General features: G+C 40.2%; 1 protein-coding gene across 10 annotated transcripts in view; it reads right to left on the bottom strand.

Moving 5' to 3' along the window:
• The window catches only part of NRIP1 (nuclear receptor interacting protein 1), a 130,397-nt gene that overhangs the window by 37,360 nt on the left and 76,494 nt on the right, over positions 1 to 16,543 (bottom strand). For 6 of the 10 annotated variants that reach the window (XR_008467141.1, XM_054206949.1, XM_054206929.1 and 3 more), the window contains one exon: positions 12,335 to 12,383. The exons of 2 other annotated variants lie outside the window; for them this stretch is intronic. The gene's annotated coding sequence lies outside the window, so the exon portion shown is untranslated. Of the gene's footprint in view, positions 1 to 12,052; positions 12,158 to 12,334; positions 12,384 to 13,121; positions 13,306 to 16,543 lie in introns of all 10 variants that reach the window. 2 more of the 10 variants (XM_054206975.1, XM_054206958.1) reach the window with 2 other exon arrangements.

The following is a 16,543-nucleotide window of genomic DNA, read 5'->3' as shown; positions in this document are numbered from 1 at the left end:
GCAGCAGGATTCACAGCACAAATGCAGTAACCTGGGGAGATGCTCCCCAAGTGGAGCGTACCATGGGAAATCAGTCCTACAGCTTTTGAAAAGGTGCCTAGGGAGAAACTGTGGGCAGAATAGGGAAGACAAGAGAATATTAAAACGTACACTGAACTATAGAAACTATGTATGCCCAGAATAGTAATTCTACTTTCGGAGTTGTTGGAGATTTATTTTATTTTTTTGCAAACTACAGATATATTTAGCCCACATGAAGATCTTAAAAGAATGATAATAATAAGTTTTAAGATCCTTTGCTTACCATAAAGTATTACTGCTGTGAACGATAATGAAATTCAAGAACACATCTTCTAATAGGTTAAACCACAACAACATCTGAGCCAATGGCTTTTTACTCCTGAATATTAAAAAAAAATAAATTCTTTGAATTAACAAATGCCTCAGCTTTAAAACCTAACTGGAGACTCTAAAAAGCCAGCAGCCTCCTAGTTAACCCAACTCCAAATCCACCAATCGGGTGCTGCCATAAGAAATTAAGAACAGTTCACAATTTAAACTAGCAAAATGACATCCATAGCCACTTTTCCAATATCCCAGACTAGTTACATCTTTTTTGCTAATGGATGCAAATGGAAGAGAGCCACAGTAAATTAACAACATTAGACTAGTATTATTTGAGTAGGAGGGCTGCACAACCTAATGGAGATAACTCATAGAACTTGATATTATCAAGGTGTCTTCTTCTGTAGGATTAATTCAAGACTTTATTAAAAAATCTTATAGAAACTATTAAGGTACTTGTTTAGGAAATCGGCAATGGCTAGCAGATCACCCACACGAACACTTATTAAAAAAGAGATTATCCAAACACATGCACATTGCTAGAATGATTAATAGAGGTTGCAATGTGTATACATGTACACAGATAAAACATTTTTATTAACCGCATTTCAGAGTTCTTTAATGACTATTAAATTCCTGCAGTAATTTTATGTTCCATTTTTAAGTTGTGTCAAAGCACGAATTTGCAGAGCTGAAATCAAACCAGTCTGTGAAATTAAAATCTTTAGTTATTTAATAAATTCAGTGTTCTACTGGTTAGAAACCACTGGAAAAGACAGAAAAAAAGTCTCTCACTAGCTCACTGCCTTCCTGTTCTCATATTCCCAAATGTAAAGGCCACAGCCCACCACATCAACCAATGGCTCAGACAGTCATTTTAATTATTACAGATTTGAGGAATGCAGTACAGTGATTACAGTGGCAGCTTGGGATCCAGGGGTCCAATTACTCGCTGTGCTGCAGACAGGCTGTCTGACTTCTGGTTTTACTTTTCTGTATCCTGTCTTCCCAGATGGAGTAATAATAGATGCAAGCTTCAGAAAGATAATTGACAATAAATATATTAAAGGTTGTGTGTTGCTCAACAGCTACAGAACTAGTACTGAGTAAGTACCTAAAACATAGTATTTTAAATGATTCCCCATCCTTATAACTGTCTGCAGTGAAACGCTGCAGAGCGCAATGAAATTAAGGTCTCCAAAAAAATTCCTAGATGCACTGGAAATTGCAGCAGAACCTCACAGTGAACTAAAACGATTCTGGAAAATGAGACTAACTGTCCCAGAATTATTTTGTTGTTAAGCTCAATTTGTACTACTTTGATTTTAGCAGGCAGGAAGGATGTGTTCAGAGACGTGGTATAAGCACGTCAGTTGACTCTCTTTGCTAAGGTTATAAGCAGCGAGACAGGCCTGATTCAACCACCCACGGTACCAAATCCACAGAACTACACAAACGTGCAGGTACTTCAACGGCACTTAAGCATGTGCTTTAAGAGAATCGAGTATTGAAGTGCTTTGCTAAATCCCTGCTTTATGTCAGAAATCCATTGAGATGAATGGAGCAGCTGAGACCTCTTCACAGTTTTGATTCAGGCTGTCAAGACATTTTGAAGGTTCCCTTTGCAAATGTTATTTAGAAGACAAAAAAAGGCAAAAGTGATCAGATGGTGGAGCAAAATTCAGCAATAAATGGATGAATTCTCCCATGGTGGCACTCAAAACAACTTGGGAATCAACATGCCTTTTTTTACAATAAATTCATTTAAAAAAATAGATCAGGCTCCCCCCCAACAATCATAGGATATCACTTTGAGAAAGCAAAAATGGGCCTCTTCCCAGGAGCTTAGCATGTTATTCACTCCTTCTGTAGGCCTACTGACTGACTCCAAAAGACATTTTACCCATGGAGAGGATAACCTATCACTTTTAAGCAGCTCGGTCAGGAGAGGGCACACAGGGAATCGTGTTGCAGCAGCAGGATTTCTGGAGGGGCTCCCGAGGCCCCAGCCCTGCCTGGCAGCCAGCATCCCCCAGCCCGGGAAGGGGTGTTCCCTCCCAGTTGGCACGGTCCTGCAGTACATGGCAGCATCCCTCCTCACCCGATAAAATACACCCTTTTTGGGGGGGTATTTGATAGCGGCAGGGTTAGCAACAGCCACAGCTTCATGGCTAAGTCCTGCACGAGTATATGGAATGGAAAAGCCTTTTCCCTACTGTTTTGTTAAGTTGCATACTGCCAATCACAGTCCTGACCTCACTGTCTGAAGTTTTAGAAAACAGAAAGGGGTGTTGAGTTTTTTCGGGGGTGGGGCGAGGGTGGTGAATGTAAGACCCAAACCAGCCCAATCAAAACCTTCTGATGATTTTAGCAGCTTACATGGTAGGATTTAGAATCATAGAATCGTTTTGGTTGGAGGAGACCTTTAAGATCAAGTCCAACCGTTAACCTCACACTGCCAAGCTACCACTAAACCACGTCCTTCAGTCCTTTAAATACCTAAGTACCTCCAGGGATTTTATTTTTTTCTTAGTTCTGCAGAAAACCCAATTCCATAACAGCTGATGCAACAGCTTGAAGAGATGCAGAATCTACCATTTTACGAAAGCACGCAAGCACTGAGTAACCAAGAAGTCCTAAGTCACATAAAATTGACAGGAACACAGAAACAACAGCACAGCAGGCAAAAGAAACCGTTTTTCCTGTGAGAATAAGGTTTGACAGTCCACTGGACTGAAATGTTAGCAAACCAACAACCGAGTGGGGAAGAAAAAGCCCCAACTGTTCTGGTGGTAGAGACTACTTAGATTTACTTTGGTTTTTAAGAGACTGCCAAGATGTAAACGCTAAGTACTGTCACTGTTAATCATGGCCCAAGAGGCACATAAGGAAGGGTAGGCTGTTCCTGCATATTCCCTCTGGGGCGTGGAAAGGGAGATTTGGACACCTCATCTCCCAGTCCCTCCGCTCCTCAGATTTCACATGGGGTTCTCCACCGTCCGGGAATCTCTGACTCACCCAGCCCATGCAACACCACCTCACGGCAACGAGGGGCTTTGGGGTGATACGTAATATATCACGGGGGGAATATAATATTTCCACTGTCTGCTTAAATGAGGTGTGGAAATGTCAGAGAGATTTTCGTGTTTATGCAGAGGGCCTTTCGGGGGTGGAGGGAGGACGGGCAGCGGGGAAGCGGCAGGCAAGGAGAACCCGCAGGAGTCAGAAGGCCTCAAACTCGGCAGCCAAGCTTGTTCACATGGAAGAGGGAAAGCCTGAGCAATGCTGGCCGCATCTGGCAGCTTTTACCCAACCCTGGGGAGGCACATTGCAAAGACGACGTCCATCTAGCTCTGGCACACGGCTCTCCCCTGAGAGGGGACAGCACGAGGCCGAATGGCAGTCACCCACCATCAGCGGCACTGGGAGAAAAAGCCATGCCCGTGCTGCGGGCTGCCGGCGTACCGGAGAGAGCCAAGACAGCTCAGGTGCCACCGTAAGCCCAGCCCAGCGGAAAGGGAGGGGGATGTCCTGCCCCGAGAAGCAGGGGATCTCGACACAGCGCTGGCCTGCCCCTGCCGCCGCTCGTCCCACGCTGGCACTTGACCCCAGCCCAGCTGCCTCTTGCCGAGAGCAGGGCACAAGCTTGCACAAGGCCGCAGGCAGGCACTTCTGCTTCACCCACACGCGACTCGTGCTTTTGAAGCTTACCTTCACAAACCTAGCAGTAAGGAGGGGGAAAAAGAAGGAAAAAAACCCCCACAAAGACACCAAAAACCACCCCAAAAAACCCCACCCAAACAACAACCTCCCCCCCCACCCAACAACACCCAAAAAACCCAAGCAAACCCCAAACCCCCCAAAACAGCTGAAGTAAGCATATGGGGAGGGGGAGATGGGGGATGGACACATGTGCCATAAAAGCTGAGTTTGTGGAAGCCTTAGTAGCAGCGCTCAAGGTTTACACAAGTACACTCAAGCACAGCTTAATCCAAATCTGGCCTACGCGTCAAAACCTCCTGCTAAGAAGTTCCGCTAAGTTCAGAGCCGAATCACATGTGTGACCATTTTCCATGCTTTTGGCACTCTTCAAACAATAGCTAGTTTCAGCCTACCTTAAATTAGTATTTGTTATTCTAACAAGTATTGAAATAATCACTCTTAGATGTGGAAAACCCCACCCTGTTCATATCAGTTACGATTTAGCCTTGTACCTGAGTACTCAGTCAATTCCTTAGCACGGACCCACACACATGTATTTGTTCTTACAAATACTACCAGAGGAATATTTCTATTTTGTTGTGTAATGTATTTGTCATGTAAAGGGCATCTTTGAGTTCATTTCTTGATCAGCATCTGCTAACACTCAGGCATAAATTTAGAAACACACTCACTACCAACTCTTTGTTAGTTGTAGCATGAAGAGGAACAGACGTTCAACCTACAAATGCCACCTGTGAAGGAATTGAGTATTTGACATCTCAACCTGCCCCATGAGTTGCTGCTCGATGATCTTCTGTGACTGAAGACAAGAAGAGCCAAAGCTAAATGATAAGGCAGAAGAGTTACACCCCACCCACAACAGGGCAGGAATCCAGAAGAAGGATGTATCACTAGATCTCAAGTAACTTGGGGCAGTGTGCTGATCAAAACTCAGAAGTACAGTGAGCAGAAAGGTTTTTGGTTAATTGAGTCATCTTATTCAGAGACTGAGAGCAAACAGGCACAAAAATATATACCTAAATCTATTTTCGGGATAGAGGGGTGGATAATATACTGGTAGATACAACAGAATCGACTGAGGTTACATCTTTCCAATCTTTGTAAACCACTTGCCTATAAATAAGCAATTAAAGGGAAACTAACAACCAGATTCCCATTCCCTCCAACACCTACAAAAACAGATCACTGATTATGCATTTAACTCTCTGTCAGCTCCCCAAGAATGAAGCTTCATTAATATACAGTGAAAAAATCAATGGCCTGTTCTGGACAATGATGCTTTTGAGTTACGATCAATGCATGCAGATAATGCATTTCCACACAACTCTGACCTTCTGCTTGTTGGAGGGATCTAAAGATACAGCCATTTATCCACAGTACTACAGTAAAATTGTGTATTTCTTGGATTTGTTGGAGTAACCATACAGTTAGGTGATCTGTCATATGGTAAGTCACTTTATGTTATTTTAACCAAGAGTTGGTTTCACAGAGGCTAAAATGCAACAAAGTAATCCACAGCTTTTATTGACATCAGTAGTTGTGTTCCAATTGGAATCAAGCATCTCATGGTTAGTTACGAATGAGAGCCACTTTCTAGACTTTTTAACAGAATAGGTTTCAGCTAACTGAACACAAATACACAGTAAGGTGATGTATAGGTTCAGAGTCCATAATATTCTATTATATGTAAAGCCCTATATATCCATGTTAAAGACCCAGATGACTTTGGGGTTTTTGGGTTGTTTCAGGTTGGGTTTTTTTGTTTGTTTGGGTTTTTGGGGTTGTTTTTTTGGTTGGTGTTTTTTGTTTTTTTTTTTTTTTTGAAGTGAGTAGAAGGACAATATAGTTTCTATTGTAATACGAGATTTCAGTTTATTGTAGATTATGTTTCTAAAGGGTACGGACACAGAAAAGGCTCATATAATTTCAGTTAAGTGGGAAAGGAAAAATCTGCATTAGCAAGAAGGTCTCTACTAGTTCAATTACAATAAAAAAATGATATTTTTTTTTTCTCTCCAAAGCAGCAATAAAACCAAGCAGAATTAAAGGTACGACATTAAGAACCAACTTTAGTGAAATCTGGGGAAAAGAGGCTAACAACATCCTGTACAGAATGTCACAGAAAGTCCTCATCTTACCACCGTGCCAGAATTATTCTGAAAACATTCATAACATAAAACCCGAAGTAAAATACTAAAAGCCTGTTAAGTCATATAGATGTATACAGAGACGACCAGTTAGTTAATAACACCCTCAAACATTAGGAATTGGGCTGCAACTCAATCTTAGCCGTAAGTCAAATCAGAACAATTAGAATACTGACTTCACTCAAAACAATGAAAACTGTACTCATTGTCACGAAGCCATGGCAGGAACAGTGTATGGTTGGCAAGAGGAAGTGTTTAACTACCCCTCGATAGAAGGGCATACACTTTGAAACAATTTCTCAAGTTTTATGTTGATAAAAATGACAAGCATTTTAAGAAGAAAGATAATATGCTGTCAGAAGGTTGTGGAAAAGAGTTCTTACTAATACGTTTTATATCTGTCTTTCATGAGTGCTGCATGAAGGAAATAATTGCAAATTGGCAAGAAAAGACTATTGTTATTGCTTGTTCCATTAATGTCAAGGAAGTTGAAACAGGTGCTTACACCCATTTAAGAACTGTATAAAACAAAACAACATGGACATGTGATTAATTTCTGAAGAAAGTATGTGATTTTCTACATATAATAGCATTACCCCAAAAATAAAAGACCTATTAAAAATAAATCTATTACTCCATACTTGTGCGTATGTATTTGCTAATTTGGGACTATCTTTCATAGTGCCTATCAAACCAACAACCTCACTAAGCCTTTATAAAGCCATATGCCCAAAGTGTCAGTTACACCGAACAACTTTGCTGCCATGTTAGCATATGTCTAAAATTAAGTCTGTGCTCAAGAGCCCTGCTGAACGCAAGCGGCACCAGCGCATCAGAGTCTAACATCGAGCTCCATCTCGACCTCTAGAAGAAAAAGACCATCTCAGTTGCCATGAAGAACAATGCTAGTAATAAATAAAATAAACTAGTTCAGGAGTTGCACGTTCAAATGTATACAAAAACATGGTTCCACCAGGATTTTTGTCTGGTCTATGTGTGAAGCTGCTGTCAAATCGTGCAGCCTTGTCTGGGTGCACAGATCTGCAGCCGCTTGCACCTGCCACCTTCCCTGCACTGACCCAAGCATTCCTATAGAAAGCTCCTACAAGGCAAGTCAGACTAAGGACCTCATCACCGTCAAATGAAACCACAAAGATACTGCCGAGTGGTTATTTCACAGTGTGACTATGAGAGCTGTGTGAGGAAGGACAAAGAGCAGGGTGCTTAACTGCACTTATGCCAAATGAAAGTGAGAGGAGCATTGCCACCAGTGAGCTTCTCTTCAAGCGTAAACCTCACCTTCCAGGCAGAAGGTCTGTGCTGAATTTAGAGGAGTTCACGGGTAAGATAAAGATGCCTTTTTAAAAAGCATCTCTTAAACAGATTTTAAACAAAAAATAAAAATAGTCAATGTGTTCTTTTCAAGCCCAACGAAAAGTGAAAAGATGACTGTAAATAGAACAATTGATTCAAATATTTTAATTTTTATATTTTACTGAGGCATCCTGTGAAGCTGGAGTATAAATCCTATTAAACTGAACTTAGTTTGTCCATCCCTAAAATAGATTTGACATACAAACACAAACACAAGGTCAAGGTCACAGATCAGCAAGAAAGATTACAAAGAGGACTGATGTAAGAGCTGGCATTTGATCAAAGCTCCTGGATATTTTTTTTTTAGTGCACTTACCAGAAATACCACTACATTTTCTTCACATTGGTACGCTACGTTTTAAGTATTCCCTACCTTTAAGGGCAGCTGCCCTCTCCTTACTTATTTTAACAGGAGATGTTAGGCAGTGTATCAAGTGAACTATGGAAGAACACTTACTTTAAATGAAAAGGAAGTGGAAGACACTTTTTGTCATCCTTGTCACTCCATTCAACTATCTGCTGGTACATATTAAATCACAAATCCAAAAGGAAAACCAACTCACAAATACAGGACATGGCAGTAAGATCACTGCTAGAGAATCAGGACCTCGGTTTTAACTTCATGCAGTCCAAGTTGCTTATCTTAATATAGCAATTGTATATTTGGACGTGCACTTCCAAACACAACGCTTGCTTATCTATCCTAATTATCTGTGTGCACAGCATATATTTCTCAATTAGAAAAAAAAAGAACTCTTAACACAAGGTCTGTGCAGAACACAATCAAACTAACCTCTTCTGTAATCAGGACAACATTTACCTCCTAGAAAGCTGCTTTAATTCTGAACGCTGAGTAAGTGAGCAGATTAAACACAGTAGCAACAGTTGAAAGACTCATTAAAAACTCAGCTGCTGAAAATAGTTAGTAATGAAAGTCATTTACTGATCTATCCATCCATCCACCCACCCACCAATACATTCTCAAAGCTTTAAACACACGCTGAAGAGTATTTAGCTTGCAGGTCACGTCCTCCAGACGTACCTTCTGACACTTAAACAAGAGGAAGCAAAGATGTCTTGGGTGACACAACATCATATGACATTCAAAGGTGTACCACTACCACGAAGTTTAGATGCTCGTTATAACAAGTACTAATTTAAAGAATAGCGTGGCGTGTACTCTTACTTTTGAACCCCCCCAGTTTCAACACCAGCACAGCTCTGATGTTAGTCTAGACATGACTGGGAGCAGTTTATATTTAGACAGAGAGCTATGTCTATAAATAGGGCTGTTCGTGTTGGTATAAAGCTTTTATTGGACCCCATTTGGGGTGACCTGCGTAACTCACTTGTATGTGGGCATCTCGGTCACTGCCAGTAAAACCTTCATGCCATCACACACCCTCCCGCATCGCGTTTCGGCTGTGTTTCAACATTTGTTTACTGATTTTCCTCCATTTAATTTTTGTATAGGTATTACATTTGCAGCACTCCACCTGCATGACTGGGTTGGTTCAGCTACTCATGAAGAGGCCTTAAATGAAAAAGACCAAAAAAAAAAAATAATCCAAGTTTCCAAGCTTAAAAAGATGCCTCCTTCTTGAAAACATCCTTCACAAGAATTAGATTGTCACCCTTTTATGCTGTAGTATCGCCTGAGCTACTAGAGCCAGATACAAATCACTCCTGAAGCCTGGGATGTGAGCTTTTCAGCGCAAGGCTGTAGGTGTTTTTAGGCCTGACAGTGATTCACCGGATCTTAAAACAGTCACCGGTTTAAGATCAAATTGAGTTAAGTTGTAGACCTCGGGGCAACACAATTCTGCTCTTCCTTAGTCCCTCTTTTTCTTTCAGCAAAATGGGAGAGGAGTGGAAGGTTGGTGGTTTTTTGCCTTTTTTTTTTTTTTTTTTTTTTGGTGGAATTTCTATTCTTCCTACTTTGTGAAATGCTGAGAAAGCTTCTCGCTGCACTGAAGTGTTAGGAAGAAAAGAAAAAGAAAAAAAAAAAGTCAGGCAATTATTATGATTTAAGATTTTTAAGAAAACAGAGGTTCATTCCAGATCCGCAAACAAATCAGCAACTTACTCTGAGAACCAAGCACACACGAAAATCTGCATATAAGACATTTCACAACCAAAAACATTTTAAGAAACAGATTAGTTTATTAGCAGTATAGCTACCCAACACTTCAAACTCTAAACCAAGTCTGTTTGGAGTCATATGGCTCATTTAAGTTTACTGACTAATGCTTGAAAACTCTAATGCATGAAAAAGCTTTTACTTTAATTGAGCTATATTACAGTGAATAACCGTTCATTCAGCATCACGTTAGGTCTTCTCTCATGCTTACGTGATAAAAAAATAAAAAAATAAAAAAAACCAACTGTCTTTAACCATCACAACCAAACCTTTAATAAAACAAATCAGCAGTTGTTTGGGGTGTGGTTTTTTTCCTGTTGAATATGAGTTCACACTCTTTACATACATAACCTGCAGGAGCAGGGGGTTTCTGCTAGTTCTGCATTTTGGATCAAATCCCCCACTTTTCAATCAGCAGGGATGTGCCAGGCTGCTGTCAGTGGGCAGTGATGGTTTTTGGTCTCTTTCTTACTGTGACACCACAGAGTAAACATCTGAATCCCAATTCTACGCAATTCCTCTTTGGGAAGCTCTAACGGGCAGAGCCAAAGCTTCCTGCACAGAGAGCCTAACATAAACCATTTCAAGCGTGCTTTCTTTGAAAAGGGGGTAATGACAAACTGCAACAAATGACTAGGTAATATAGCAACAAAAATGAATATGACAGCTAGGACAAAGAAGAGAGTACTTCTGATCAATTCAGTAGCCAAGTAGTCCACAACAATGGATTATCTTGAAGCACTTGGAGAGCTGCCAATCCCCAATCTGTAGAGGTAATATTTATTTATTTTAACAAAATAAAAAAAAGTATTGTCTGTGGTTATACTTACATGTGTGAAATGTCAAATCAGCATGTTTTAAAAAAATGTTAAAATATCATTTTGATGAATAGTTTATTAGTAACTCCTTTAACTTTGTATTTTCTTTTTACTTATTATTTATTTTTACTAACATAAGTAGATCTATGGATTTTAATAGGACAATGAAATAATGGCAAGATTATGCGCAGAAACAGATTTGTAAGAAAGAGGCATCTCATTGATGCAACATACATTAAGGTTGCAGAATTAGGCAGGTGATAGATGGACATCTACCATACCGAAAAACAGTAATACATGGCCAGTTTAAGCATCATGACTATTAAAAGCAAACTGGTTCACATTCAGAATTTGAATATTCTACTTTTATTCAGGATACAGAATAGTATTTCCTTTTCCAAACAAGATGTGCAAGATCAGTTATTCCAGCTTTCCCACTCCTCAAATTGTTCAACACGCACCAATTATAGCGGGTGATCTGTTTTCCCACATGCTGGAAGTCTGATACTCATTCATCATCTAACAGAACTGGCTAGTGGTAACAATGAAAGGCAGTGGGAGGCAGGTGGTGAATTTCCCTGTGTAGATCTTGTCTCAGCTTTGGCGGGGCAGGGGGGGGGAACCCACAGAAATAGCTCAAACTACAGTTTTAATCTGTTTACTTAATGCCTACTGATAAAGTATGAAGAGAGAGGGGAATTGTCATACAAAAAACCGAACTAAAAGTCATGAATCTAGCAAATAAACACGTGAAACTCCACTGAAGTAGCTTAAACTATGTAACACGTAGTACAAAGTCATTATCTAATAGTCATTATCCATAACCACAACGCTATTGATTCAGCTGATCAGGCTAGGTATTATTTTCAGCTTAATCTGCCACAGCAGAGATCTGAGCATGGCAGACAGGTCACAACCCATGTTCCTTTGTGTTATATAAAGCCATCTTTCCTTGATGTATCTGGAAGAGTCATTTCCCAGCTCAATATACCATCAATAAGTAACTCCAGCGTTTTCTGAATCAATATGTAGTAAGGCATTGTCAATGACCCCAAGATAAGTTTCACTGACTGCCTGTATTCTTACTAAACTGTACATTTTTTTTTGTTTCTTCTCTTTTTTAGAACCTTTATAAGAATTCTGTCATAAAGCTAAAGAAGGTGGTTTTCATTCAATGCCTGTTGCTAAATTTCACCAGTGAACGATACCAAAAGAACTTCACTGAAGACTACGTTAATGTGGTATCATTCAACAGCAGTTCAGTTCTGATATGCACTTGCACAATCTTACAGAACCACAAGATGACTCACACACACCAAATCAATGCAGAAGCGAATCATACTGGACAGGGAGGTGCGAGCCAAACAGGGCAACAAAGGAAGACCAGAGGGGGGAGGAAAAAAAAAAAAAAGAGAAAAAAAAGAAAAAGAAAAAATCCAAACCAAAAAAACCCCAAAGACCAAAGTCCACTCTTCTCAAAGAGACTTTATGCTCTAAAAACATACAGTTTGCAAAGATCCATTTGCTGAGAAAAGGCCAGAAGTTCTAGCAGGCAGGTGATCACATCTCCGGCTTCCCAGGAAACTTTCGCAGATTGTTAGCTTGGCACCCTAGTTAGCAATGTCAGGAGACAGAGATCAAAGACTATCTGGGGATGTGAAATAACCCACCCTCTGACTCAGAATTCTTAAGAGGGATAAGGACCAAAGCTAGTGTGGTAAAGTTACCACTCCATGCCTGGGGTGAGAAAAAAAAAAAAATACAGGTTCAGGGGGAGAAACGCATACCTTTCAAGTGTCAACGCTGGATCTTTGTGAATCTGCTTTTCACTGAACCCTGCCAAAAATAAATATTATAATCAGGATATAGAAACTTATGGTGGAAAACAATGTTATTTGTACCGTAGCAGGAAAGTCATTCTGTTAATTCAGTACTAGCTCATGAAAGGGAGCCTGTCTTACTTCTTAACAAGGTATCAACAGACTAAAATACAGTTTTCCCCTGAAGCTGGTTACACTTGTGGTCAGTTTATGACAGTATCAGAGCCTGACCACTGAAACTGAGCTGAGCAAGCTGATAAAGGTAACACGCCAGGAGAGGGGGAAAGGTCTCCTTGCCCAGTTAATACTACCCCACTTCGTCAAAAAAAGCTGTCATCAGGAGATTACCTTTATTCTGACACTCCCACTGTTTACCCATGATGACTTAAACCAAACAAACAAAAAGAGAAAACCACCACACAACACACCCTTGCCATTGCATTCTGCTTTTCTAAAATTTTACTCATCTTCTCTCGCTCTGATCCTTGTTACCCTCACATTTAGTCTTTTCTCAGCTCCCTACTTCCACAGCCCAGACTTTTGTAACGTTACTGACACCCAATGACCCCTCCACACTACACAAAACACAGCTGTTAGTGTAATCCTTCCCCTCAACCCTTTACTTCAAGTTTTCAATTGTTTTTCTCTTGCTCGAGATTAAGTTTAAAATTTCTCATCCGAGTTCTACAGACATTGATAACTCTTTCATTTTCACCCACATAGCCTAACCACTTATTGTGTCCTTCTTCCTTACCCTTTTGTTTCCACAAACACTCGTTTTTACTGTAATACTCAGGCACCTCTCACACAAGAAATTCCATTATGCTTCTGCACTGTTCCCCAGGCGAAGATCATCTACACTCTGGAGGCTATTTCTTCATCTCCTCCAACAGTAAATCACCATGGCAAGAATTAATCCAAATCCACCAAAATACCTCCTGCAAAACCACAAGCCAAAAGACAAAATGATGTATGTTGCTTGCCTTTCCTCACGCTGTTTGTTCCCTTTCCCTCATCATAGTCTATATGAAGTTTAAAATAAATATATCGGCACCTGTGAGATGATGAGTACATACATAACAGGAGTTCAGCTGGGAAACAATTAAATGAAGCCCTAGAGCAACACTGGCCTCCAGAATAAGTATGCTTTCCCTTCCTCTTACAAAAGAAAAAGCGCATTTATTGTTTTTTGCAGTATGACAATGCATGTTGCTGTTACGGTCTTCAGCTGATACCTTTCTTTTTCTACATATGATTGGAGGGGAAGGAAAGAGCGGGACACACTAGAAGATCAACAGAAGACAAAGATTAATGATAGGGAGAAAAGGGTACAAAAGGGCTAAAATATAACGTGAAAGGGCTCCCCTTCTCTTGAGCTGCTGCTATTAAAAATCTAGTGAACGCTCTTTTCCTTCCCTGGCTGGTACAATGACAACCTCTCTACCTTGATGCAATCCGTTTTCACTTCAGAGGGCCAAGATGGAAGAAAGACCCAAGAAGGAAAGGAAATACTGCTCCTAGGAAAATTTATTTTCAGAGTAACAACGTTTATTTGTTCATTTTTAATCATGACAGCAAACGGTGCCAAAGACGACATGAACAAGGAAACTTTTGAGGAGGAAGGTGAAGGCAGAGAAAGCACCTGTCCCAGGGACTGGTTAAACATAAACCCAGACCTCTTTCAATGAAACAAAGGACGCTTTCTGAGTCTCAGCTGCCTTAATGAAACAACCTCCTGAGCCCAAACAGCAGAATTAATTCTGCAAGTTCTCCACTTTTTCTGAACATAATTTCTCCTCCTGCTCCTCAAATCAGAGGGATTTGATTCAGTGGATCTACCTCTGATTTCAGTTTTATTGCAAATAAAACTTAACCCTTCCTTCCAAAGTCCCTTTGGTATCTCTCTACTAAATCACATAACCTGGGGCTTGCTTGTAGCACTTCTGAAGGTGAACAGTTTGGCTTACCAAGAATAACCTACTGGGATGCAAATTCCACTTGCCTTCTTTATATGCTGCCACGTTTATGAGAGCAAGTCTGTCTGAACTTGACATTTGCTGGGAAACCCTGCATGGCATAATTACTATTGTAAAACATTTTATATTCCCATAAATTCAGACTACAACCCCAAAGTGCTTACATACTAAGGCAAGATACAGGGATAACCAAGCAGAAAGGAAGGGTTGTAGGGGAAATGGAGGTATAAGGAGGAAAAGTAGCAATGGTAGCCGAAGACAGTGAGGCTTATTTAAGCTTCCTGGGACACCGTCTCACAAGCTTGAAGTCCTGAAGAGCAAGAAAAAGAAGGGCAAAACCAAGATAACGTAGGATACTGCTGACTGTTAAGGGACATAAGCAACCCGCTTCAATGAAATATAATGCCTGAGGTGAAATTCTAGGTAGCCTGGTTTCTAAAACATCAGCTGTATTTCTCCACCATTGTAGGAAGTATTTCCACTGAACTGCCATAAACACCATGTTATGATGCATGTGGATGGGAAGTCAAAATCTGCAGGGGTTCCATTGGTCAAGATCACAATAAAAATAATGTAACAAGGGGGAGGACTGGAAGATCTAAAACATCTTGGCTCTATAACCTGTTGTTGAGAAAGGGGCAGGAGGAAGGGAAGGAGAAAAATCAGCAAGATACTCCCTTATCCATCACCATTTAGATCAAAAGCTCCGCTTATACTGGGGGTCTGAGGGGGGAAGATTACAAAATTGAAAATTAGTAGACTAAATAATCCTTGTAACTCACTTCTACATATAAGCAGCAAAGTGTGCACTGAATGCAAATTATTTTTGTCTGCTGCCTGTTAAGACATGAATGACTGTAAGGAACACGGAATAACAACAGCCTCCTTTTCACTAATACATCTGTACATAATGTATTACTGAAAGCACCTTTCTTGAGTTTTCCATGAATTCTTATGTTCACCTTTAACTATCTTACTTCAAAGTAAACGGATATTTTCCAAAAGCAAGCATGATCCATGTTCCTCACAGATATGAATCATGAGAAAGGTAATAGTATTTACGACAGTTTTCCTAATGCACATCAAAAAAACTCAGACTATTTGATAGGGATATGTAAGGAAAAATCTTTGCTGCTCTAGGTACTGCCACTAAAACCTCTCTTGTTACACACTTCTCTGTTCATTTGACAAATTTGAGTCTGAGTTTAATTTTTGCATACTAAAGCTCATCCAGCCATTTTTAATTTCAAATTGGTTTGCACTCCATCATGACTAGCTGAATGCTACAAAAACCTCTGACATAGCGACCTCATAAATTGTGGAGAACAGAAGAAGTGCTCTTAGGAGTGGGGAACTGTTGATAAAAGACTTCTTCCTCCATTGACTGTAGTCTGTCAGCTGTAACTATGTGCAAGAGTCCACACTTGCACATTACACAAAACATGCATCTGAACTACCCTTCCATGAAATTATTTTCTTTGTTAAAATGATAGTCACAGGTAGAAAAGCTGAGAAGAAAGTGTCTGAAGTTGACCAAGCATCCTGGATTCCTTCGATGCAACATACAACCATCACTTAAAAACTCTGTAATTAAAAAAACCTTGATATACTCCACCACCAAGCTGAAGATGGTAGGCAACATTCCTAAATATAGAAGGGATTTTCATAGACTATCCCTCCACTACATGATTCTGGAAAAGAAAATACCAAACTATTTCAAGACTTGAGCGAACTACAGAATTCAATTCTGTATTACTTATACATAACATGAGGTCATAAAAAAAAAAACCCCACCCACAAGCTAATGACAAGTAAGTGGTATTTCAGTTACGAAAGACCTATTTTGATCTGACATCTAAATATCTGATGTTAGATGGCCGCTGCTTTTTACTGACGGATCATGGTAATTTCACTCCTCCGTTGTTCACCAGGACCTCTCATTACATGCACTGCGCGGGTCTAAACCACGCTGGAGGTTACTGAGCACTGTCAAAACTACAAGAAAAAAAGTTATCCTGTCTTTGAACAAAGCAGAACACTTCACAAACACCAATGAACACATCACAGCAGTCCTTTGGAGCACTCCCACTTTACACATGAGGAACAGCAAGCACAGGGGGAAGATTAAGCAACTTGACCAGTCACATGAAGTCCATATCCACAGCAACGGAAGAAAGATTTTCTAAATTTCCGTTTAGCC

This window comes from Rissa tridactyla, chromosome 1, assembly GCF_028500815.1.
Source record: "Rissa tridactyla isolate bRisTri1 chromosome 1, bRisTri1.patW.cur.20221130, whole genome shotgun sequence".
Classification (NCBI taxonomy): domain Eukaryota; kingdom Metazoa; phylum Chordata; class Aves; order Charadriiformes; family Laridae; genus Rissa; species Rissa tridactyla.
The sequence above is the reverse complement of the archived record's forward strand: the minus strand, read 5'-3'. Positions and strand labels throughout refer to the sequence as shown.